This window comes from Homalodisca vitripennis, chromosome 7, assembly GCF_021130785.1.
Source record: "Homalodisca vitripennis isolate AUS2020 chromosome 7, UT_GWSS_2.1, whole genome shotgun sequence".
In the NCBI taxonomy this organism is placed as follows: Eukaryota; Metazoa; Arthropoda; class Insecta; order Hemiptera; family Cicadellidae; genus Homalodisca; species Homalodisca vitripennis.
Genome location: NC_060213.1, coordinates 15,109,875 through 15,137,223, shown reverse-complemented (window position 1 = coordinate 15,137,223; position 27,349 = coordinate 15,109,875).

Here is a 27,349-nt window from a genome sequence, read left to right as displayed (position 1 = left end):
AGTTTTTACAAATATAAAATCGAGTTAGATGACGGTGCATATCCCTGGGATTCTGTAGTCCTCAGCGAAGTTTATTGCTTATTAGACTGTCACATATTTAGTATATTTTTATTAGTATTTATGTCTCTTTGTTTATGAAATGATATCTTGAGAACGAAATGAGCCATAGACCATACATTTTGCATAAAATTTAGTTTTTACAAAGATAAAATCGAGTTAGATGACGGTGCATATCCCTGGGATTCTGTAGTCTCAGCGAAGTTTATTGCTTATTAGACTGTCACGTATTTAGTATATTTTTATTAGTATTTATGTCTCTTTGTTTATGAAATGATATCTTGAGAACGAAATGAGCCATAGACCATACATTTTGCATAAAATTAAGTTTTTACAAATATAAAATCGAGTTAGATGACGGTGCATATCCCTGGGATTCTGTAGTCTCAGCGAAGTTTATTGCTTATTAGACTGTCACATATTTAGTATATTTTTATTAGTATTTATGTCTCTTTGTTTATGAAATGATATCTTGAGAACGAAATGAGCCATAGACCATACATTTTGCATAAAATTTAGTTTTTACAAAGATAAAATCGAGTTAGATGACGGTGCATATCCCTGGGATTCTGTAGTCTCAGCGAAGTTTATTGCTTATTAGACTGTCACATATTTAGTATATTTTTATTAGTATTTATGTCTCTTTGTTTATGAAATGATATCTTGAGAACGAAATGAGCCATAGACCATACATTTTGCATAAAATTTAGTTTTTACAAAGATAAAATCGAGTTAGATGACGGTGCATATCCCTGGGATTCTGTAGTCTCAGCGAAGTTTATTGCTTATTAGACTGTCACATATTTAGTATATTTTTTATTAGTATTTATGTCTCTTTGTTTATGAAATGATATCTTGAGAACGAAATGAGCCATAGACCATACATTTTGCATAAAATTTAGTTTTTACAAAGATAAAATCGAGTTAGATGACGGTGCATATCCCTGGGATTCTGCAGTCTCAGCGAAGTTTATTGCTTATTAGACTGTCACATATTTAGTATATTTTTATTAGTATTTATGTCTCTTTGTTTATGAAATGATATCTTGAGAACGAAATGAGCCATAGACCATTACATTTTGCATAAAATTTAGTTTTTACAAATATAAAATCGAGTTAGATGACGGTGCATATCCCTGGGATTCTGTAGTCTCAGCGAAGTTTATTGCTTATTAGACTGTCACATATTTAGTATATTTTTATTAGTATTTATGTCTCTTTGTTTATGAAATGATATCTTGAGAACGAAATGAGCCATAGACCATACATTTTGCATAAAATTAAGTTTTTACAAAGATAAAATCGAGTTAGATGACGGTGCATATCCCTGGGATTCTGCAGTCTCAGCGAAGTTTATTGCTTATTAGACTGTCACGTATTTAGTATATTTTTATTAGTATTTATGTCTCTTTGTTTATGAAATGATATCTTGAGAACGAAATGAGCCATAGACCATACATTTTGCATAAAATTAAGTTTTTACAAAGATAAAATCGAGTTAGATGACGGTGCATATCCCTGGGATTCTGCAGTCTCAGCGAAGTTTATTGCTTATTAGACTGTCACGTATTTAGTATATTTTTATTAGTATTTATGTCTCTTTGTTTATGAAATGATATCTTGAGAACGAAATGAGCCATAGACCATACATTTTGCATAAAATTTAGTTTTTACAAAGATAAAATCGAGTTAGATGACGGTGCATATCCCTGGGATTCTGCAGTCTCAGCGAAGTTTATTGCTTATTAGACTGTCACATATTTAGTATATTTTTATTAGTATTTATGTCTCTTTGTTTATGAAATGATATCTTGAGAACGAAATGAGCCATAGACCATACATTTTGCATAAAATTTAGTTTTTACAAAGATAAAATCGAGTTAGATGACGGTGCATATCCCTGGGATTCTGCAGTCTCAGCGAAGTTTATTGCTTATTAGACTGTCACATATTTAGTATATTTTTATTAGTATTTATGTCTCTTTGTTTATGAAATGATATCTTGAGAACGAAATGAGCCATAGACCATACATTTTGCATAAAATTTAGTTTTTACAAATATAAAATCGAGTTAGATGACGGTGCATATCCCTGGGATTCTGTAGTCTCAGCGAAGTTTATTGCTTATTAGACTGTCACATATTTAGTATATTTTTATTAGTATTTATGTCTCTTTGTTTATGAAATGATATCTTGAGAACGAAATGAGCCATAGACCATACATTTTGCATAAAATTTAGTTTTTACAAATATAAAATCGAGTTAGATGACGGTGCATATCCCTGGGATTCTGCAGTCTCAGCGAAGTTTATTGCTTATTAGACTGTCACGTATTTAGTATATTTTTATTAGTATTTATGTCTCTTTGTTTATGAAATGATATCTTGAGAACGAAATGAGCCATAGACCATACATTTTGCATAAAATTTAGTTTTTACAAAGATAAAATCGAGTTAGATGACGGTGCATATCCCTGGGATTCTGTAGTCTCAGCGAAGTGTATTTATTGCTTATTAGACTGTCACATATTTAGTATATTTTTATTAGTATTTATGTCTCTTTGTTTATGAAATGATATCTTGAGAACGAAATGAGCCATAGACCATACATTTTGCATAAAATTTAGTTTTTACAAAGATAAAATCGAGTTAGATGACGGTGCATATCCCTGGGATTCTGCAGTCTCAGCGAAGTTTATTGCTTATTAGACTGTCACATATTTAGTATATTTTTATTAGTATTTATGTCTCTTTGTTTATGAAATGATATCTTGAGAACGAAATGAGCCATAGACCATACATTTTTCATAAAATTTAGTTTTTACAAAGATAAAATCGAGTTAGATGACGGTGCATATCCCTGGGATTCTGCAGTCTCAGCGAAGTTTATTGCTTATTAGACTGTCACATGTTTTTTCTCTTTGTATATTAGTATGTATGTCTGACTGTCCATGACACTATATCTTGTAAAAGAACTGAGTAATAGACTTGACATTGTATACAAAACACGTTGTTTGGAGTATTCTGCCTTACGCAAGTATTAATTGTTTCCCTAAAGATCTGACCATCCACTCCCCTTTCGAATTGCACAATTTTGTAATTATTGTAAGAATGGCAGTGATGATGTCATTGCATTAGGTAACGTAAGTCATACGCTTAAGTATGTCTCGCTGTATTTAGGTAATATTATAAATATTGTATTATATATTATTAAGTAATATTTTACCTAAAGTGTATATCCTTTGTCACACAATGTATTGACCCCCTCAAACACAAGAGGCAAATAAAGAATATTTTAAGGTTAATTTAAATGAGGAATACTTTATAATGAATTATCTGTTTTATATACAGGATGTAAATTAAGTCCTTATACGCCTGAATATATTCCAAAAGAATTAAGATATCGATATAATATCTTCATCATACCTGACTTTTGAAAAGTCATTTTTGACTTTTTGAGGATAAAAATATTTCGCCCCTCCTTTTTCAAAAGGGGTAGAAGGGGTTACTTTAAATTTACAAATCGCATCCTCTAAAACACAATGAAATGAACAACAAATCTCTACGACGATCCTAGCAAAAGTTATGGGTAATAACCCCCTACATCTAAGGGTGTACATTGTCTTGATACACCTTGATATGTTCCAAAATTATTGAGATATCAATGTACAATCTTCACCATACTTATTAAATTATTTTTTGGGTATTTTAGGGTAAAACAAACTTTAACACATATCTTGTGAAATTTCATATTAAAGGGCTATTCAATAGAAATACAGTGACACCAAGAAAACAGCTTTAATAGACTTTTAGAATAGACTTTTAAATCACATGTCACAAGATAGGGGTTGAAATTTGAATATTTAAAGTTACTCACTTCTACTCTCCTTTGAAGGGGGGGGGATTTCGTTGTCCTTCAAATATTACCCAAAAAAGTTTATTAAGTAAGTTGAAGATTGTACAACGATATCTCAATCCTGATATATATATATTATCCAGTATTGGTATATATCCAGGCATATCATGACTTAATTTACACCCATAGATGTAAGGGGTTGTTTTCCCATAACTTTTGCTAGGTAAGCCTTACTGGTGTCCCAAGATACGGGTTGCAATTTCAAAATTTAAAGTGACCCCCCTCTACCCCCTTTAAAATAGGGGGGAAATCTTTTTATCCTTAAAAAAGTTTAAACAATGTTTTAATACGTATGGTGATGATATCTCAAACCCTTTGGAATACATCCAGGCGTATCAAAACTTAATTTAGACCCTGTTTAAATATGTTATCCTTCGAAACTAAATACTTTCTAGCATTAATGATTATTGTCCATATGTGGAATGTTTTACTTTGTGTATGTGTTGCCTGTATTACTAATGTAATTTATTGTGAAGGTATCCTGTTATATTCTGATAATATTTATTTTTGAACTTATCCATCTCAATTTTCTACAAGGATTACATACACTGACACGGCATTACGTCTTCAATACATCCTCCACATTGGCTGCTTACTGGTTTTTGAAGTTCTATTAGATCATACATAACAGAGCATTTTTTTAATATTAAAAAATAATAATTTACAATAACCAGATTTTGTTTGATAATTTTAAAGTTCGTAATGTTACTCTTAAAACGATACATATTAATGTACACATGTAATGTTAACATAGTGACAGTGAACATCTGTATTGTAATAAACTGATATTAGTAACGTATGCTCATACATGACTAGTGTATCAGGATGTTTATAGCGTATTCAAGATTTATTTAAATACCGCAGAAGAAAAATTGTAAATTGTGTATGCAAAGAAATCCAAAATTTAACTCAACAAAGCCACGTGCTAGATTTTGTCAAGCAATGTAAGGAAAAAATATAATTGTTAAGCAGTTTTAACATAACTTTAATATATTTAGGTTAATTTTTTAAACAGTTTAAAAATATTATTTTTATCTTAAACAGTTAGTCATTGGCAGAGAAATAAATCTAGTTGCTTAAAAATTTGTATTGTTTTCTGGATATACATTTATACTAAACATGTTATGGTTCTATTATGTTAAGTAATGTACTTGGGGCTGAAGACTTTTGTTGAGGACTTTTAGTAGTCCTGATACAATGAGAATATACGACCGCTAAGAAGCCGCAATGAGAGTTGTAATGATGTAAGAGTAATGAGATGCTGTGGACAGTAATGCCCGAGGTACCTTTGCTTCTCTTACGAGCAAATGAGAATGCAACCAAGCAAACAGGTTTATGTCGTACGGTGGTCGTTTTCTCGTCTTTCTTAAGGAAATACACGGGAAAATACGGCATTTTAAATTATCGGCGTTTAAATTTACATCATAATATTAAATAATGAACAAAGACATCTCAAATACTTAACGAGTGGCCAAGAATTTAAAGGAGAATAAACACAGACAGACACGTAATTGAAAGTTAAAGCGTAAGTGTGATAAATACTTTTGATAAACACCAATCCACCGAAGGTATTCCAGGAACTGAAAGCCAACTTGGACTGTATAAGCACACAACCTGGTGTTCTTGCAATAGATACAGGAATTTCGTCTAAGAAGGAAACCGATCGTCGGCTAAGCTAGTTTTGGTGGAGGTCAAAATGAGATAGTATCAAAAGGATTAAAGGAATGAAAGGTGAAGGAAACAGGATGTTTTCGGACAATTGCCGTCGTTTAGTGATACAACGAATCAGTAACACTACTTTTCGAGATCTGTACTACTCTTCATCTCATTACACATCCATGGAATAGGAAGAGATCAGATTGCAGATCTCGAAACGTAGTGTTACTGATTCGTTGTATACTGATCGATGGCAAATGTCCGGAAAATCATGTTTCCTTCTTCAAAATCTATAAAATTGTCAAAAATATATTTCAAAGAAGTATGAAGTTATATATATTTTTTTTAAGGAGAAGCCGATCCTTTTTTTAAGCCCTATTCTTCCCGTCCTCAAGGGCCACTCACTGACCTGTAATCAAACAGTATAAGGAGGAGAGCTCATACATTACAAGTTCGATGGCATTGATAAAAGAATTTATATCAGAGAAAGATTTGATATTATCAAAATAACACTATTTTTTAACTACCCATCTATACACTAAAGTGGTTTAAATAGAAAATTTAATTTTAAGAATGCTCTGGACCCTATAAATTAACACTGCATGCATCTTGTTCATAAAACTTTAATTGGTGGGTCATGAGTCATAAAAATTTACAGTACTGCTTTTTCCATTTTTGTAAGGATGTATGGAACAGATCTGGTTGCATAGTTGTGGATATCATGTTGATAACTCTATAACTTAACCGTAGTATTCGTTGAATAGTTTAGGTGACCAAGTATTGTAGTCCGAGCGCACACCTATGTCTACCCTCTCCCCTCCCAACACAAACACAGCATTGTTGATCACAACAGTGTCTACAATGTTATCTCACATTGTGGCTGCCACCCCGCGCTGTTGACTGAACAAAACGAGCTCCTGATTTATATTCTCACCTCAATTATTGTGATATCTCTTTTTGCAGTGACGTAATTTCCTTTACTCCAATACAAAACAGAATCCTCTGTGTAAAATTAATCAGTAATAAACATGAGGGCTGAAATATTCACATGACAGTTAGTTGAGATTTGAGCAGTATTGCAAAACAGTTAACATTTCCTAACTTATTATTACTGTTACTGAAAATAGCAAGTTCGCAATCTTACGCAGTTATTATGGAGAAGGAATTGCAATCTAAAACTCTTCTGTACTTATAAACTGTGCAAACATAAGCCGTTCAGAATTCAGAGAGCAGCTAAACTCTAAAAGGGTGCAAAATATACGTAATTTACTTTAGACGTTTTTTTTGCGTATTTAGTGACCACTCACCGAAATAGGAAGTTGCGTTTTAAAACATAGATAGGCTAAATTGTTCAGCTCCAAAAAAGTGGCATTTTAAAAATAATGATTTATATAATATATATACTCATTGCAGTGCTAATATGATTATGTTGATGCATTTTGCTTGACAATAAAAACTATACAATATCAAAATAGTCACTTTCAGGCCTATCTGACATTTCAGTAAATTATTATTTTAAATTTAGCTATTGGTTTAATAATATTTAATAAATACTCATAATTGTGAAAATAAAAGCCGGGAATAGATTTAATAGGAAATTTTTTGTTTTGTTCAAAAAGGATATTTAAAATTTACAACAATATGTTGGCAATATCTATTTGTTCTCCAGAGAGACGTCATATAGTTTTCCTGTTTTGTAGCTAGAAACAGTTACCTATACCACAAGCTTTTCCTTATTAGTAACTTTATTCGGGAAAAATACTCGATTACTCGGCATGGGATAATTTATAGTAGGTACCTCACACTATTATATTTTTAAAATAGGTAAATTGTACTCACCCTTATAAAACTGATCAATAACGGTATTTCAGATCAGTAAAGAACGTGCGAACTTTTCATCCTTTTCTAAGTGTTCTAGGGCTATCATTTTATCACATACAGTTTCAAGGAGTACAGATATTTAACAGTGGGTGCACTGACTTGTCTCTTTCTGATAATTTTTTATCCGTACCAAGTGTCAATTACAAATCCTACAAATTACTATTGATGTTGTAATTAGTAACAACCCTAAATTATTAATAATAACGTTTATAGTAATTAAAAGAATTTATAATTATTAATGACATTTTTCTATAGGAATAAAAAAGCGTGTTACTACATTGTTATAAAGATGGTAAAGTAACTAGAAAGTACATTCAACTGAAACTCTAATTTTTTAAAAGAAATTGTGAAACATTATAACAGGTTTAAATTCCAATCATAACATCAAAAAATATACTAATTAAATAGTAAAATGAGAGTGCAGTAAGTACAGAGAGTAAATATGGATTTTGAAAACACTACGTGAATGAAATTAATACCAGCGGTAATATTGACAGTGATAAACTGCTCCAGTGAGGGAAAGGTAACATTACTGTAAATATACATGGAGTCTCTCAGTACCAACTTATCACATCTACATGGGGTATTCATGTAGTAAAGGAAATCCAAAAAAAAGAAATCACGATAAAAATATGTGCATATTTATAGCCAATCTTATTTATTCTGGTCTTAAAATTTTTTTTTATTATAGCTGATTTTACCGTATCTCCCTGTTTACCGAAATATATAAACTTAGACAGGTCCACATAAGACTTAATTTTCTTATCTGTAACAGGTCTTACTCTATGCTCAACAGTGGTTGCAGAAAGGTCGAAACAAGAAGTTTTGTTGCTATCAAGATTACTCTATGCTTTCAAGACTATAAATGTAAACAAATTGAAAATAGTGGTTAAATTAAAAAATTATATTTAAGTTGACTATATTTTACAAGCTATTTCAATTTATGTTTTAAGAAGAAAGAAAGCTATCCTCTTAAAACATGAACGTAGTGAACTGATGGCGGTTATATAAATTCCTGCAAGTCCCGTAAAATATCATTAGTGAATTCCAGGCAGTGTGTGAGGTATGGGCGAGATGAGCGCGGTAGGTGATATCTCTCTGTATTGGATATTGAGGTCTAAGATGTATGTTTAAAATCTTGCGTCTCGTTGTCTGGTGGAATGTTATTACATTTACAGTCATGTATATGATCATATCCAACATATTCCGCTTAAAGTTCAAAGAGAATAACCAATATTACACCAAATGTACGTTTAATATTTAATTATGACTTGTTAAGGCTAATTCTTTGTTTCCGGAAAGACCGATAATACCATGAACAATTGTCTTCGCTTTGATCAATACTTATCGTTTATTACATCACTGAGTTGGGAGAATAAGAGTTCAGTATTATTTACATTATCACATGTACAATTTTTCTGTTTAAATTAAAAGGAGAAAGTAGAGCTCTTCAATTAAACGCTTCAACAGTGAGCGCAAGACACAACCAGGGTTCAAAGTAAAAAAAAGATAACAAAAGTATCGTTGTAATAAATAAAAAACTTCTAGTGAACTAGTCAAAGCGTATCTAATGTAGGTTGCTACGAAATTGCATTTTCAAGAGAAGAGAGCTGCTCTCAAAGTCGAAAGGAAAATTAATTTTAAAGACTGTTTAAAAGAAAATTACACGAGTCAACAGTTGACATTCAGTGGCTTTGTATAAATCGTGACGTCAGTTCCACCTCAAGCATAAAATAGCAAACGGAAGTAAAATTTGGATAACTGATCTCAGAGCGATCTGATGACCAGATCTTGTCATGACACTTGTGAGTTCTGGTGGCAGGCCCTAGTAACTAACTGTATGGATTGGGCTAGATTACCGACGTCACAGAATTTTGATTTACTTCACCAGTGAGGCTGTTTAAATAGACGATCTGCGCTCTTTGAAGTATAAAACAATGTGAATAAGTCGACTGACTCTGAGGGCGAGCTTATGCTATACTTATGTATAAGCTATAGTGATGTGAACAAGTCATATGTGTCCCACGAAGCTGGCTTTGCTGTTATTTACCGTATTTGAAAGCTAGCAAAATATGTATTGGTGACACATTGCTACAAACAACTTCTGCAGAGGCATGTGTAAGGTACAGAGTAACCAATTCAAGAAGGCCACCATTGGGATCTCAGCATGTATTAACTTAAAACTTCATTTTCCAATATGGTGGTCAACTTTGAAATTGCTGTGCGAAACGCTTATTTTTCCTGAATAATTCGGGGTTTAAATACAATGCTAAGATTTTTTAAATTATTAGTGTTATTTTAATATACGGTACTTACCCGTTTAGCCGCCAGGAGCGCTGAGCGTATCAGAATCTTTTAGTCTTGTCTTACAATTTGAAAAGTTAGATTCGACCCAAAGTGTATTTTGTAATGTAATGTCAAAAAGCTGTTTCAATATCACAAATAGTTTATTTTATACAAAAACGTACTTCAATTACTATTAAATGTAAATCAGATGATGTTAAAACTGTGATGAAATAAATCTAGTGGGATTAGGTCCGTGGATTTTGCTGAGCAAGTTTCATTTCCATTTGCAGTTTTATTCCACCTTGGATGACCAATGGTATAGTGTAGCAAGTGCGGTGGTCATCACAAGATGACTGAATCAAGCAACGTCGAGCGTGGCTGCTGCTTGGGTAGGTGACCGCTGAGCGATCTTGTCCTTGCAAGCAGCCCGCCTGTTCGGCCGTTGGTGGTGATTCGGAAGTCACATTTAATCCGTTACCTCCAGAGTAAATATCAAAGAGGGCTTCTTGCCCTAACTATGCTTGATAAACCAATACGTACTTTACCTTTATCTTTTACCGTTTAGAAAGTTGGGGGCTGCGTGAACGTTCTGTGGCGTAGCTCTGTTTGTTGAACATTGTTGCGTTCTCACATTCAGTGTAAAATGATCAATAGCGGGCAAACAACCTTCTCTAGTAACTGAAGATAGCGGGATCCTATAAGTCTTTCATAGTAAAAATTAATATCCAAGACTCGCTTATCCAGTATCGGGGTTTCCACTTGAAATTTCGTAGCTGACCACCATATTGGAAAATAGTGACCGTAAAATTAATTATGTCATTGTAATAAACACACAAATAAGGAAAAGCTCCTAATGCAAAATTTTGCTATAATTAATACTTTCTCACATCTGAGATCGCAATGATATACTAGAACACGACATTGAAGGTTTCTACCATTGTAATAACAAGTATTCATGTTTCATCTATCGAGAAAAATATCTTTACGACATAACCATCCAGAGCATAAAGTATGGCTGGAGTATTGGAATGGCAAGATATTGGAATGCATTCCAGCTACGTGCCAGGTGCTGGAATGGTACTCACACGTGCCAGAATGCGTGGCGCATGTCAATCTATATACAGGGTGTAAATTATGTCCTGTTACACCTGGATATATTATAAACGGTTTGAGATATCCAACGTAGAACCTTCAACATACTTATTATATATTTTTTTTATTATTTTTGAGAATAAAATAATGTCCCTCCCTTTCCAAAGGATGGTAGTACAAGGTAACTTTAAATTTTAAAATTGCAGCTAATATCTTATGACATTTAATTTTATAGGTAAATTAAAAATACATACAGGCATAATGACTGTAAGAAAACACCTCTACAACGTTTCTAGCAGGGCAAATAACGCAAACATTAATAACCTATAGGGGCGATGCCGTTGTCTTGCGTATATTTTTGTATATTTTTGTACAATGCATGCGTGATATATTTCTGTAAGATATTGAGGAACTCAGCTTATCCCTTTACGTAGTATCTAATTTTTTCCCATTTCTTTTGCTAGGATCGTTTTAGAGAAGTTGTCTTCGTATCATTGTGTTTCTGTTGAATATACCTTTAAAATAACATGTTACAAGGTAGGGATTGCAATTTGAATATTTCAAGTTACAACTTTCTACTCCCTTTAAAAAAAGGTGGGGGGGGGTTAACTCTGTTATCCTTCAAAATATCCCAAAAAGTATTTTAATAAGTATGGTTAAGATTGTACATCTATATCTCAATCCGTTTGTAATATATCCATTCGTATGGGAACTTAATTTATATCCTGTGTGTATATATATTATATACACCGAGCAAAAACTCTGAAAGATAAAGACAAAATGTTTGCTCTAAAGAAGGATTTTCTCTCCTACGTAAGGGCTCCATCACATTAACCTCTAGTGATGCGAAAATATATCCAGGCGTATGGGAACTTAATTTATATCCTGTGTATATATATATATATATACATACACCGAGCAAAAACTCTGAAAGATAAAGACAAAACGTTTGATCTAATGAAGGATTTTCTCTCCTACGTAAGGGCTCCATCACATTAACCTCTAGTGATGCGAAAATATATCCATTCGTATGGGAACTTAATTTATACCCTGTGTGTACATATATACACCGAGCAAAAACTCTGAAAGATAAAGACAAAACGTTTGCTCTAAAGAAGGATTTTCTCTCCTACGTAAGGGCTCCATCACATTAACCTCTAGTGATGCGAAAATATATCCAGGCGTATGGGAAATTAATTTATACCCTGTGTGTATATATATATATACACCGAGCAAAAACTCTGAAACATAAAGACAAAACGTTTGCTCTAAAGAAGGATTTTCTCTCCTACGCAAGGGCTCCATCACATTAACCTCTAGTGATGCGAAAATATATCCAGGCGTATGGGAACTTAATTTATATCCTGTGTGTATATATATTATATACACCGAGCAAAAACTCTGAAAGATAAAGACAAAATGTCTGCTCTAAAGAAGGATTTTCTCTCCTACGTAAGGGCTCCATCACATTAACCCCTAGTGATGCGATCACATTAACACACAAAAAATGCATGTGTGTAAATTTACTTGTTTTGAATTTAAATTAAATTGTAATTGTAATCAGCTGTTCTTTGTAAACATTGTAATATGAAAAAAACTCATACGTGTAATTGATTTTATTTGATTCCAGTTTTTAATTCGAATCCATATAATATGCTTGACGGCATAGCGTAAGCTTGAAAGTAACAATAACTCATATTTCAACCTTTTTAATAATCACTGTTGAGCACAGAGTTTATCTTGATTAAAAATTGTAAGTTTTTGCAAGAGTAGTACAATGCATATATAAAAGAAGAGTTGATATCTAACTTTTACTACAGATGTATACAGTTAGAAAAACCTTTCTATTTGTGTTTTGACAATAGTAGTTTTTTGCAAGACTTCTCGGACTTGTATATGCAAATACTTTCTTGATCGAGACAACAAAGCTAGCTCTAATATAGCACAAAAAGTATCTTAGGCCGAAAGTAAATTACATAAGCCTTAAGAATACACTTTAGGGTTATTTTCAACATCGAGACTACAAAGCTAGCTCTAATATAGCACAAAAAGTATCTTAGGCCGAAAGTAAATTACATAAGCCTTAAGAATACACTTTAGGGTAATTTTCAACATCGAGACTACAAAGCTAGCTCTAATATAGCACAAAAAGTATCTTAGGCCGAAAGTAAATTACATAAGCCTTAAGAATACACTTTAGGGTTATTTTCAACATCGAGACTACAAAGCTAGCTCTAATATAGCACAAAAAGTATCTTAGGCCGAAAGTAAATTACATAAGCCTTAAGAATACACTTTAGGGTTATTTTCAACATCGAGACTACAAAGCTAGCTCTAATATAGCACAAAAAGTATCTTAGGCCGAAAGTAAATTACATAAGCCTTAAGAATACACTTTAGGGTAATTTTCAACATCGAGACTACAAAGCTAGCTCTAATATAGCACAAAAAGTATCTTAGGCCGAAAGTAAATTACATAAGCCTTAAGAATACACTTTAGGGTAATTTTCAACATCGAGACTACAAAGCTAGCTCTAATATAGCACAAAAAGTATCTTAGGCCGAAAGTAAATTACATAAGCCTTAAGAATACACTTTAGGGTAATTTTCAACATCGAGACTACAAAGCTAGCTCTAATATAGCACAAAAAGTATCTTAGGCCGAAAGTAAATTACATAAGCCTTAAGAATACACTTTAGGGTAATTTTCAACATCGAGACTACAAAGCTAGCTCTAATATAGCACAAAAAGTATCTTAGGCCGAAAGTAAATTACATAAGCCTTAAGAATACACTTTAGGGTAATTTTCAACATCGAGACTACAAAGCTAGCTCTAATATAGCACAAAAAGTATCTTAGGCCGAAAGTAAATTACATAAGCCTTAAGAATACACTTTAGGGTAATTTTCAACATCGAGACTACAAAGCTAGCTCTAATATAGCACAAAAAGTATCTTAGGCCGAAAGTAAATTACATAAGCCTTAAGAATACACTTTAGGGTAATTTTCAACATCGAGACTACAAAGCTAGCTCTAATATAGCACAAAAAGTATCTTAGGCCGAAAGTAAATTACATAAGCCTTAAGAATACACTTTAGGGTAATTTTCAACATCGAGACTACAAAGCTAGCTCTAATATAGCACAAAAAGTATCTTAGGCCGAAAGTAAATTACATAAGCCTTAAGAATACACTTTAGGGTAATTTTCAACATCGAGACTACAAAGCTAGCTCTAATATAGCACAAAAAGTATCTTAGGCCGAAAGTAAATTACATAAGCCTTAAGAATACACTTTAGGGTAATTTTCAACATCGAGACAACAAAGCTAGCTCTAATATAGCACAAAAAGTATCTTAGGCCGAAAGTAAATTACATAAGCCTTAAGAATACACTTTAGGGTAATTTTCAACATCGAGACTACAAAGCTAGCTCTAATATAGCACAAAAAGTATCTTAGGCCGAAAGTAAATTACATAAGCCTTAAGAATACACTTTAGGGTAATTTTCAACATCGAGACTACAAAGCTAGCTCTAATATAGCACAAAAAGTATCTTAGGCCGAAAGTAAATTACATAAGCCTTAAGAATACACTTTAGGGTTATTTTCAACATCGAGACTACAAGGCAAGGGGAAATATAATTTATTCAAACCAGAAGTGCTCATATGCGCGCAAAGCCTAAAGTAAGAGCCATCAGCAATGTCCCTTAACATCTAAAGCTGTTAACCGCCAACTCTGACATAAAATATATCTAAAGTATGTCTACTTCCGTTTATAAACTATAAAGACCAATTGTTGTCATGAGTGCGTTGACTTAAAATTTAAATACCTTAGTTTTTACTGAAATTGTTGAAACCAATCAAATGTCATGGAATTTCGGAGATAAATTAGAGCTATTTCACTGTTACTATTTCACACTCCGACTTCAGGGTCCCAAGTCAATGTTATTAAACAAATGGATTAATATATTAAACTATCTTTCAGCGACTATTATTTATCTCAGTGGTGTTTAGAATGCCATTCATAATGAATGTGTCTGTGGTGTTCTTGCTATCAACTGGACGTTACGTGCAAAGCAGCGGGTAACTGCTAGTACTCAAATAAATGTAATTTGAATATAGTTTTAAACCAAATTATAATTATATTTTTCTCTCGTCTATTTAACCTTATACATATATCAATTTCTAGATAATAGTATATAGTATTTTAATAGTAATTTATAGCACTATTACAATAAAATTGTGACCTAAAAGTATCATTACAATAGTACAGTCCCCGTACGACTCTGAAAATATAAAATTTGTTTAAATTTTCCACAAGTAACCATCCAGACATATTAAAGATAAACAAAAAAGTCACGTAACCACAACGAAGGGTCGTACACGCTTCCACGCTTGGTTTGCTCCCTGACTGAAACAGTGTTAATACGTCTATATTTGGTTAAACAAAAATAAATTTATTTTCAAATAGATGGAAATAAATGTTTAACTGATTACTTTACAAATTAGTCCAAAATAATATTTATTGTTACTGTATATGTATCTGGTATTTTATGTAAAATCATCAAAAATACGAAATTAGTATTTTAAGACAAGCAGTCGTTTATATTATTTTAGGCTTATATTTCACCTTGTCACATGTTCAATATTTAGTGTTATTATACTCAGTTTGTTTACAAATTTATTTATTATGCGACTTACTTATTTCTATCATGTTCACTCATTAAAAATGTTCACTAACGCTCAGCCAAGCTGATAACTGAGTACAAATTGAAATTCTTGTAAAAGCTTTGCTAACATATTACTTGAAGATGCGCTGTGATGTGAAGAGCGGCACTACGTCAGATTGCTCTCACGTATTCCACATTACACAGAACCGTACTTTACCATTTATAATGGACTCCACACGGTCCCAGGACGGGACCAGAGTTTCAAGTTGGTGGAAGAGATAACTGAGTACAAACTGAGATTCTTGTAAAAGCTTTGATAACATATTATTTGAAGATGCGCTGTGATGTGAAGAGCGGCACTACGTCCGATTGCTCTCACGTGTTCCACATTACACAGAAATCGTACTTTACCTCTTATAATGGACTCCACATGGTGCCAGGACAAGACCAGAGTTTCAGGTTGGTGGAAGAGATAACTGAGTACAAACTGAGATTCTTGTAAAAGCTTTGATAACATATTATTTGAAGATGCGCTGTGATGTGAAGAGCGGCACTACGTCAGATTGCTCTCACGTGTTCCACATTACACAGGAATCGTACTTTACCTCTTATTATGGGCTCCACACGGCACCAGGCCAAGACCAGAGTCTCAAGTTGGTGGAAGAGATAACTGAGTATAAATTGAGATTCTTGTAAAAGCTTTGCTAACATATTACTTGAAGATGCGCGGTGATGTGAAGAGCGGCACTACGTCAGATTGCTCTCACGTGTTCCACATTACACAGAACCGTACTTTACCATTTATAATGGACTCCACACGGTCCCAGGACGGGACCAGAGTTTCAAGTTGGTGGAAGTAATAACTAAGTATAAATTGAGATCCTTGTAAAAGCTTTGCTAACATATTACTTGAAGATGCGCTGTGATGTGAAGAGCGGCACTACGTCAGATTGCTCTCACGTATTCCACATTACACAGAACCGTACTTTACCATTTATAATGGACTCCACACGGTCCCAGGACGGGACCAGAGTTTCAAGTTGGTGGAAGTAATAACTAAGTATAAATTGAGATCCTTGTAAAAGCTTTGCTAACATATTACTTGACGATGCGCTGTGATGTGAAGAGCGGCACTACGTCAGATTGCTCTCACGTGTTCCACATTACACAGGAATCGTACTTTACCTCTTATTATGGGCTCCACACGGCACCAGGCCAAGACCAGAGTCTCAAGTTGGTGGAAGAGATAACTAAGTATAAATTGAGATTCTTGTAAAAGCTTTGCTAACATATTACATGAAGATGCGCGGTGATGTGAAGAGCGGCACTACGTCAGATTGCTCTCACGTGTTCCACATTACACAGGAATCGTACTTTAACTCTTATTATGGGCTCCACACGGCACCAGGCCAAGACCAGAGTCTCAAGTTGGTGGAAGTGATAACTAAGTATAAATTGAGATTCTTGTAAAAGCTTTGCTAACATATTACTTGAAGATGCGCGGTGATGTGAAGAGCGGCACTACGTCAGATTGCTCTCACGTGTTCCACATTACACAGGAATCGTACTTTACCTCTTATAATGGGATTTGCACGTAAAAACATTCGTATTTTACTAGGCGCTATCTATTATATATTTTTACAAACCTCAAATGTAACATGAAACATTGCTGTTATAGAACGCTTATGCGTCTGTTATCATTCAAATTATCAAATTTTGGATCAAAGGTATATAAAGATCAATATTATAATTTAGTTATTTGGCACAATTGAAGTATAGTAGAATCGATACATGTACATAAGGTGTGGTGTAACATTTAGTACCATTGTGAACGCCTACATGGTATTATATTGCTTTTTTAACTATTTAATTTCAACATTAATACTATGTTTTCTTTTTAAAAACTGTATTTTTAAGAATGTGTTATTATACAAAAAATGCTCATTTTTACATCTTAAACCTTAATTTAAACATGTTTTTGTCCAAAATGACTTAAGTAAAAAGTACCTGATTGAAAACTAAATGTAATTAAAACGTTTAAGAAAGTATTACCGACTGCATAGCTAGTAAAATTAAAGATTCAAATTTATGAAAATCAAGATTTTGACATTTATATTTCAATATTAACTAAAACTAATCAATCCAAATCCAAATTGCAGCTGATCGTATGTTGTCTTATATCTGAGAGCATTGCTGGTGAGGTACGTGTATTTAAATGTTTCTTGTACAAAGTTTTAAGAATATAGGTCGAGCTCAATATCGAGATATTCTGAGAAACAGACAGACAGAAGAGATACTTCGCCAGCCCCCTGAATTATAGACTTTGCTAACACTCAATCAATAATTCGTAAGTATTACTGTGTGTGTACGATCAGCTGTTAAAAATCATAATATAATTCAGGTCTTTATGACCTCGAAAATACTGCTGTTGACGATAAACTCTGATAGAAACCAAACTGCCTTTGTCAAATTCGTTGGTCAGTCCCATTCAGTGTGGTAGCCGTTCATTTTTAGCAGAATATTTATGTTCGCTGTTACTCAAAATGGACTAGTGTATCAAACGGAATAAGGGGGAGAGTCGATACAGTACAAGGTCGATGGTACTGATAAAAAGTGCAACGGTCATAGACAGGATTCGAACCTGCGCTATATCTACGTCTTAGACCACTCGGCCATCGCCACTCCCAAAGAAAAGATCTTTAAATTATAATAAAAAGATAAATAAAAGGAAACTTTAAAAGAAATTTCCTAAAATACAAAGTGTCACACCGTAGTAAACACAGAAGTGCGAACACTGAAATGGTCAACGCAACTAATATCCTGAGGAGTTTATAGGCCAGTGCCAAAATACAGTAAAATTGCGTACCACAATACGATTTTTACAATTATTATATCTAATACCATAATTTTAATACGGTGGATCCAAAATTTTGTCCAAAATTAAATATGAACGTAATACAAGTTAAGTATTTGCTAATTAAAAATGATCAGTTGTATTCCGGAAAAAAGTAGTGAGAGATTTGAGGAAATGATCACTACTCACCCTGTATATATCATTTGGGATAGAGATGAATATTATAAATTAATTTAAATAGTTATTTTTACTTTAATAAATATTGATTCAGAAAAAGTACTTGTTCCTAGGAAGTCGAACACGGATCTCTTACTGTATTCTATGTATTATGTATTCTATTCTACATCACATACGATATCTCTTAAGTATTGATTCATATATATTATCAGACGATAAAAAACTTTGCTCCATCACTATAACTTCCTAGTAATAGGACAAAGAAACAATAAAAAGCCTTGTTTCCAGAAGCTGCCTGAACAGTACGGCTGACAGACAGAGAGACGTAGAGCACTTCTCGTGTGTGAAGCAGGAGGCGATGGTGGGTAAAATTAGTTGCTTTGAACATTTTAGTGTTTCGCAATTCTGTGTTTATTACGGTGTGACACTTTGTATTTAAATGTACTTCGTTTAAAATTTCCTTTTATTTATCTTTTATTGTAATTTAAATTGAAATATCTTTTCTACAGCCGTTATGGTGAGTTTATGTATAGTTACTGTACGCCACCGGGTTTATTAAAAATACTTAAAAAACCCGGGAAATATGGCATATAAAAATTAAAATATGATTTATTTACAACATTCTGGAAATAATGTTGTAAGGGTATCAGGTTTAGATTTTAAAAATACTTTAGATATGAATATATAAATAATATAAACTTAGGATAGGGGTTGGAAATTTATTACAAAGTATCTAACATTTATTAATCATTTGAACATTACCAAATTAATACACCACACGAACTACATTAAACTGAGGAAATTGTGTTGCATTGTTTCTCCTAATGTACGAGTAGTTTACTTCACTAATTAAATCTTAAGTTCTTTACTGTAGTGAAGCAAATAATTTTATTCCCACACCTTCTGGAATTTCTTCTTTATATGTATATTTTCATAAAATGTACTTTATTTTAAGTTTTACAATTTTATTGTAAACACGATGTAAATATTGTTTTTACTTTTGGACCAGAAAGGGAGGAAACTTACAATGCACTTAGTCCTTAAAGGAACTTTGCTGTACTTAGGGAGCGACAGGATATTAAGGTTGTGCAAGATTGGGGTAGGGGTCACCTCCCTATCCCATAGGACCTAGAAAAGATATAATTTATTAGAATAAAGGGAAGCTAGATCCATTCCACTAAAAACTATTCCATTATAAACTTAAGACGTTAAACTCTGATGGAGACCTACCCACTCCGACAGTGACCCTTAGCAGTCAACCAGAACTATTGACCAGCTCTTTATCCCATATGTCAACTGTTACGGTTAGTGAGGTGCCGCTCCTTGGCATCCATGAGGTTGCCCAGATATAAGTGACACATTGGTTTTTAATGTGTGGATCATGCGCCACTGTTGCACACTTGTGGAAATGTGGCATTCGGGGTTCGCTGCATGATTGGCTCTCATCTTGTCTTACATACAGGGAGTAATGCATGCAGATTGCGATTGCAATGAAAAATGCCTCATAGTGTCCCTCAGGGATCAATACTGGGCCCAGTCCTTTTCTTAATTTATGTCAGCAGATTGATTTCTTCAATCTAGAAAGGAAACGTGATTCAATATGCTGATGACATGATTCTCTGCATTAGATCAAAAACAAAACACGATCTTGAAGTGAAGTAGTTCATTGAACTGAATTCATGTATTGAGCATTTTTTAAGAATACGTTTGAAAACAAACAGTTCAAAATCAAACGTGATAAATTTCTGCCTTAGGCAACTGGAGCAAGAATATCTATCCGCGGTGATGGTGGATGACGTTCTATTGGAAGAAGTTGAATCGACCAAGTTTCTTGGTCTATACCTTGATCGGGGGTTAACATGAGACTATCATATCGAAAGCGTCTGCTTAAAGATTGCTTCCGGTATGTATGTCCTGCGTAAACTTGCAACATTTTGTTCTATGAATGTATTAAAAGCGGCCTATTATGATTTGATACATCCACACTTATCTTACTGTTTGACATTATGGGGCAGCTGTTCCAAATGCAATTTTAAAACAAAATAAAGATGTGCATTAATTAACGTGCATTTAGAGCACAAAATAGAGCTGTCAGAATTCTTTTAAAGTATAATTACAGAGTATCTTGCAAAGGTGCCTTTAGGGAGCTTGAAATCTTAACTTCACCCTGTCTCCATACACTCGAGGTCGCCTTTTATTGTCGTTTCAAATGAGAATTAGGTCACCAATTGAAAGAACATCTTTTGAGCTATCAAACCCAAATACCTTCCATTTTTACTGATTGAGACAAATATTCCCTACCTTGTAGTAACTGATTAATTCGATTAGACAGTTAGTTTATAGTTAATGTGCCCAAGAATAATATCTCTAATCTAACGTGAATGTGCAACTGCCTACTTTTTAAACTGAAGTCGGCCAAAATACAATAAATAAACCTAACCTTTCATAAACGAAAGAATTATAAAGTAACACTCAAAAACATAGTAACGCAACACGAGAACCCTTTTTATCATATATATATTAAATATAGAACACACAACACAATACACATACAGGACAAGAATACTGATTAAGTGTTGGGGAAAATAGAAGGAATAACAACATATACATCATAAATTAATAAAATAGTTAGTATAAATTTAATTTTAAAATAATTAAAAAAAAGGAAATTATGAACAGGATATCAGTTCTACTCATATTACAACAACGTGCACAACCTCGGAGTGGCCAGAGGCAGACAGCGCAGACAGGGTGCCCTAATTTTTTTAGATTAAAAAGTAAAAATACTCTGCTTCTAACCGTAGGGGAGGTTGCATTGCATTTGTGTGGTAAAAAAGTTATCATTATTGTTGTTTTAATAGTTTTTTTATATTTTGAGTATTGTTATATTTAGATTTGTTTTAATTTTATTTTTACTATGTGTTATTTATAATTTATTTGTTATTAGGTTTATTTATTATGTATTAGAAAGAATTTATTGTTGGCAATGAACGATTGTTCTTTTTTTCTTTTTATTTGTTGTTATTTATAGTTTATACGTAACATACGAGTATGATCCCATCAAAATTACTATTTATAAATTCATTTGTTAATAATATTTAGGATTCGGTATAAATTTTATATGTATACTATTACTTATAGTTATATACTTATTTATAGTTGCTTCTTTATTCTGTTACTAAGAATATTATTATATTTATGGAACGCATGTTTTAAATTAATATGAAAAATGAGTTTTCCCCTCAAATAGTTAATTGCTAGAGGGGACGCTTAGCAACATTGTTATATATATATATATATATATATTTTTTTTTTTCTTGTAATTGAAAAATAAACAATCGAATTGAACTATTATTGTCATTATTACAATAGGAGGATACATAAATTTATGCTAAAAAAATACTTGTAATTATTGGTAATTTGGTAATTTTATTCTGTATTGTTATTATTTAGATATAATTACTATTCTTATGACATGTTGTTATTTAATTGTTAATTGTTATGAAATGTTTATTATGTGTTAGAAATAACAATTATTTTACTGATGATGTTATGTTTTTCAATTTATTATTATAAAATACTTTTAACGATCTTCCATATTTTGAATAGGAATTCCTGTTATTTGTATTTATAATAAAATGATTCTGAATCAATATTAAGTGTTTAAGGTGGTAAAGAACCATTGCGTCTATTATCAGTTATTAGTTGTTTATTTATGTGATGATCACGATTATTCTTATATCAATTAATTTAGATTGTGTTGTTGTTGATTCTATTTGGAGTTTAGGTTTTGTTGCTATGTTTGTATTTAAATTATATATTTGTCATTTATTATTAAGAATATTAGTATATGTAATACAATAGGAAACTTATACTATAAATAACAGTATATAGACTGAGTTTGTTCCTTCAAATAGGTACTAGCTAAAGGGAATAATAGTAAGACTGTCCTGCATACTGTATTATTTGTATAAAATAGTTGAATTTAATTAGTACTGTACCAAGTGTAGGTTCTTACTGACAAGCATAAACTAGCCAGAGTAAACCCTAATGGGATGACCAAAAGATTTACTCCTCTCAATGGGCCAAAACACGTACATATTCTCTACCAAGACTTTAAATTTTACGTAATTATACGTGATCTTTGTAACATTTGCTTTCTTACAAGTACGTAAAATATTAATTTTTCAAATCAATTTGAACATTTTATCATTTATGAGGAATACTTGTACAGCATGACTATTTCGTCTATATGAAGTACACAGTTTAGTGGTTATTATCAGGTTAAAAACATCTCATACACTAAAACAAAAATACACAGAGACAGGAAGGCAAGCGCCAAACACTTTCAATTGTCCAAAGCCGGGGCAAGTGTTAATTCTGGGGTTGCAGAATGTAGAAGCTGTTTAATAAATTTTATACTCATTGTGTATTTTAAATAGAATATTTCATTTTTTTGTGTTGAAAACTGTGACTGGCATAAAAATAAAGCTTCATAAGCTATATTCGGGTTACCTCGCTCTTGTTGAATGTTGTCTTCTGTGACAAAGGAACACGAACCACCAGGCATGATTGGCAACTGAGGTTTTGTTAGTTACCACAGCAATGATCAGATTTTTTAATAAAACCCTATTAGGTACTTGACTAATTTTTTATAGCTGTCACGAAACTGGGTACCGTATTGACTTATGAAACAACCTATAGTACTAACTCTGGGGTAGTTAACGACCTTGTCAAGGGGCGCGGACCGTGTTGTACTATGCCCCTTATGTATTTATGGTTTCTGTTACGTTTCTGAAAATTAATCATTAGTAAGAATATAAAGTTACTCTTATCCTTTTGTCTTTGTGTTATTATTAAATTCCTTTCGATATGCGTTTTTAAATAGCTTTGTTGGGAAACAAGTAATTGAGTTTTATTCACTTTGTATATAGGTAATTTTTAGTTCACAAATCTTAAAATAATAACCGAATATCGTTAAATTAATGAACTGTTAAAACTTACCCATGAATTAATAGAATGAGCATTAAGTAGCAAAAATACTAATAATCTACAATGAAAATAGGAAAAATTAAAAAAATGCAATGCCTTTTATTGCTTCTAGTAATGTAAAAATAAAATCTGTGTCATGACTGTTCAAGACTTAGAAATTAAAATAAAATACATCCGTGTGTTTTATAAGAATTACCTACACACAACATAGCTATGGTGGGAATAGCAGATTTGGATGTAAATGTTTAGCTACTGTTCACCTCCCACTTACTTGTAGCGTTTCTTCACCTAGATTACTCTATATTTTGTAGTCTCGGCGGTTCTGATGACTACAGTTCGTTTTGAGCTTCATAATCGCCGACTGTTCATAGATCACTTTAGACTAACATGACTCCAGATTTCAGGAGTCAAGTCCGTGACAGCGATAGATTTCAGACGCCACAACTTAGGGGAAGGTGAACTGGAGCAAACTCAACAAAAATATTATAATAGAACTTGCGTATTATAGCTTGAATAACTCTTTATGCCATAATTTGTAGACTATTAATTTGCAAATTATGTTCGATTGCATATTCGATTGATTATATTCGAAATTGTTCACGAACAGTAATTAAATATGCGGTTACCTACACAAAACACAACTACCAACAATTAAACAAAAAGGTTAACTACTCAAACAACTTTAACTTACAGGGCACCGGCACGCTTTTGGGAGTAACTATCAAAACTCCTTATGCAAAAAACGTTTCTTAAACCTGTTACATAAAGCATTAAGAGATTTTAAGTTAGATCACACTAAAAATAAGGTTTTTTAAGTTTATCAGTCGCGCTAATTTATATATATATATATATATATATATATATATATATATATATATATATAGTTTTTGTGCATTATTTGGATTAATAAAGTTAGTATTCATTTATTAGCAATTTGTTATGTACTAGTTATGGCACTATATCTAAATCTTGGGTAAATTCAACTGTATTTGCAGGCCATTTTTGTACTTTTGGAAAATACATGTAGATTTAAAAATGGATCAAATTTTCGTTTGTTGTTTTAGAATTTAAATTAGATATTATTTATTAACTTCCAAGGCTATCAAACAAATAAGGCAAACTATCGAGGTTTTACTGCAATATACCAGTCAGTAGAGTACAAGATATTTACCAGTGTTTTATAACAAACACAGATTGTTTGTAGAGAGAAGAGAGGATGGTCAGGACAGTCAGCTGATCGATCTGACCGCCACATACTGCTCGATTAAAATTGCATTCAATCACTTTTGCCCTTAAAATATAGGTTTATTTAAGTGTAACGGTAAAATAAAGGTTCAATTGGGAGAAAAACAACAACAATGGGTTTTAAACTCGACAACACCTGATAAGATAATCACGTCTTCAACTTATATAATAACTATATAAGTATAGTATATATACATACATATACATACACTTATAGTATAATACACTTTATATTGTAGTCTATGTGTCTCTGATGTCGAAACGACGCGGAGTTCATTTTGAGTTCCTTCGTTGCCGACTTTAAACACTGTACAATTACTTGCGCTAAACATGTGTTTATATTTTGCCACTAATATTGAAATTAAATTAAATATAAAACACGGGAAAGAACTAAAAACTGTACAATAGTTGCCCCAACTCGCTGTTGGAAACCCATCTCTCTTTCATCGTGAAGCGTTTGTTGTTAATTGTGAAACCGTCATTAAGCTTCAGGACGGAAATCTGTTAGATGAAACTTTCCGGGTCTGGGCTCAATTTCCCTGAACACATGGTTGTACTTATATCTTCCTATATTAGTGTTTCAATGTTTTTGCACGACGCATTTATTTTTAGTTTCATTAGTTATATTATTATTTTAATTTTTTTCATTGGAAACGCATCAGTTCTGGAAAGTGCTATAGTGTTTACGTTTATTAAATTTCATGGAAATGGACGTTTTTATTCCGAAATATACGTTAATCCTTTATGGTTCTAGTTCTAACATATGTTATTTATTTTAATGCATCATTTTTCAATTCTGCACTACATAAATTACTTCATATGCTGTTTTATTTTAACATTGTTTTACAATATAATTTTAGTTTTTGTAAATCGTACATTGCCTTTCTAATATTTTAATGTTAGGGATGCAAATCATTCCTACTTTTATAAGTACTCCAACTGTCGGTAGAATTCCGACCAACATACTTATCAAACGTCCAAAGGAGCCTTAAAACACACAACATTTAAAGGACCGTGGATGTTAAAGCAAACCTAGTGTGAGTATATGACATGACATCAGGCCATGACGATATGATTCATTGACCTCGCAATTAATTCTAATGCAATTGGAAGAACTGGTATGGAGTTGAGGCGATGGATTTTCCCTATCGCTGCATGTCCCTGAATTATTGAGTGGTTCAAATTGAACTGTAAGCTCCATCATTGTGTCTAGCTTATACCTGCACTGTGAGCTGGCCGTATCAGATTTATGACGGCAAATATTTTATGGATTTCATTGATCTCACTGGAAATTTAAACGTATTAAGTAAAAATTACTAACGCATTTGTACTTCTTAGCAATAACTATGATGAACACAATTCTAAATAAATATTGTTCTTCCCGGGACGAAGAGGAACCTATTTATCAAATTTCAAGTTTATGGAATCAGTCTATCACACTTTATGGCACAGAGGGGCAGACAGACGTACAGACAGACGGTGCTTTGACCTTTTGACCCCAACTAAATAGTGTTCTTTCTTGGACGAAGAGGAACCTATTTAACAAATGTTTTATTATTAACATTAAATAAGTTGAATATCTATTCTGATAATAGATTATTATTGTTACATACACTTTTTTTACTACAATAAACGGATGTATGACCAATGCAATAAACTAGTTAAACTTATAATTACGTAATATTATTCTAGTTTTCATTCGCTCTCAAAGCCTAAGGACGAGTATAAGTAACCAGCTTTGTCGTTATTAACCTCATTACTGAATTAACATCATACATAAACAGTGAATATTTCATGTGAACACATGAATGCTCTGTATTTGACATTGTATTTATAATTAATATGAAAACATGTAAATAGTTATTATTATTATGAAAAATAAACTTGTTACTTTATCCTAAAATTATAAAAATTGTATAAAATAGAATTAAAACGTGAAATCATACAGATTATACTTTCAACTTCAGAAATTTTTCTGAAGTTAACACAATATTTTTTCCACTCAGACAAACTGTATTACTATTCGAGAGTACTAGTTACATTTAGCATTACTAATTCTATATACATAAAAAATTCCAGATAGTTACACCATTTATAACGCAAGAATGGCTGCAAATAATTATAACAATCTCAGACTTTTCTTCGCCACAAAATTGAGAATAACTATCATAAAAGTTCACGGAAGAAATCAGTTGAATAAGAAAAATTTTTTGTATATGATAGTTTAGATGGAAAGAGCCTGTTAAATGTAATCAACTGTAATCAACGTGATTTAAATGATCACGGTTTCCACGGAATTCAGGATTTAGGCTGCTAAGTTTAAAATCACGTTTCTTTTCAAGCCCTTAAGAGGTAAGACACACATGTGTACAAATTTCAAAGTAAATCCAATGTTATTTAGATTTTATGTATATAGATTACTACACAAGACATTTTTATCGTAAACCATCTCTATGTGTATTTCAATATAATTAGAGTGCAATGGACGTTAAATCCATATAACGTAATATTTGAACAACACTT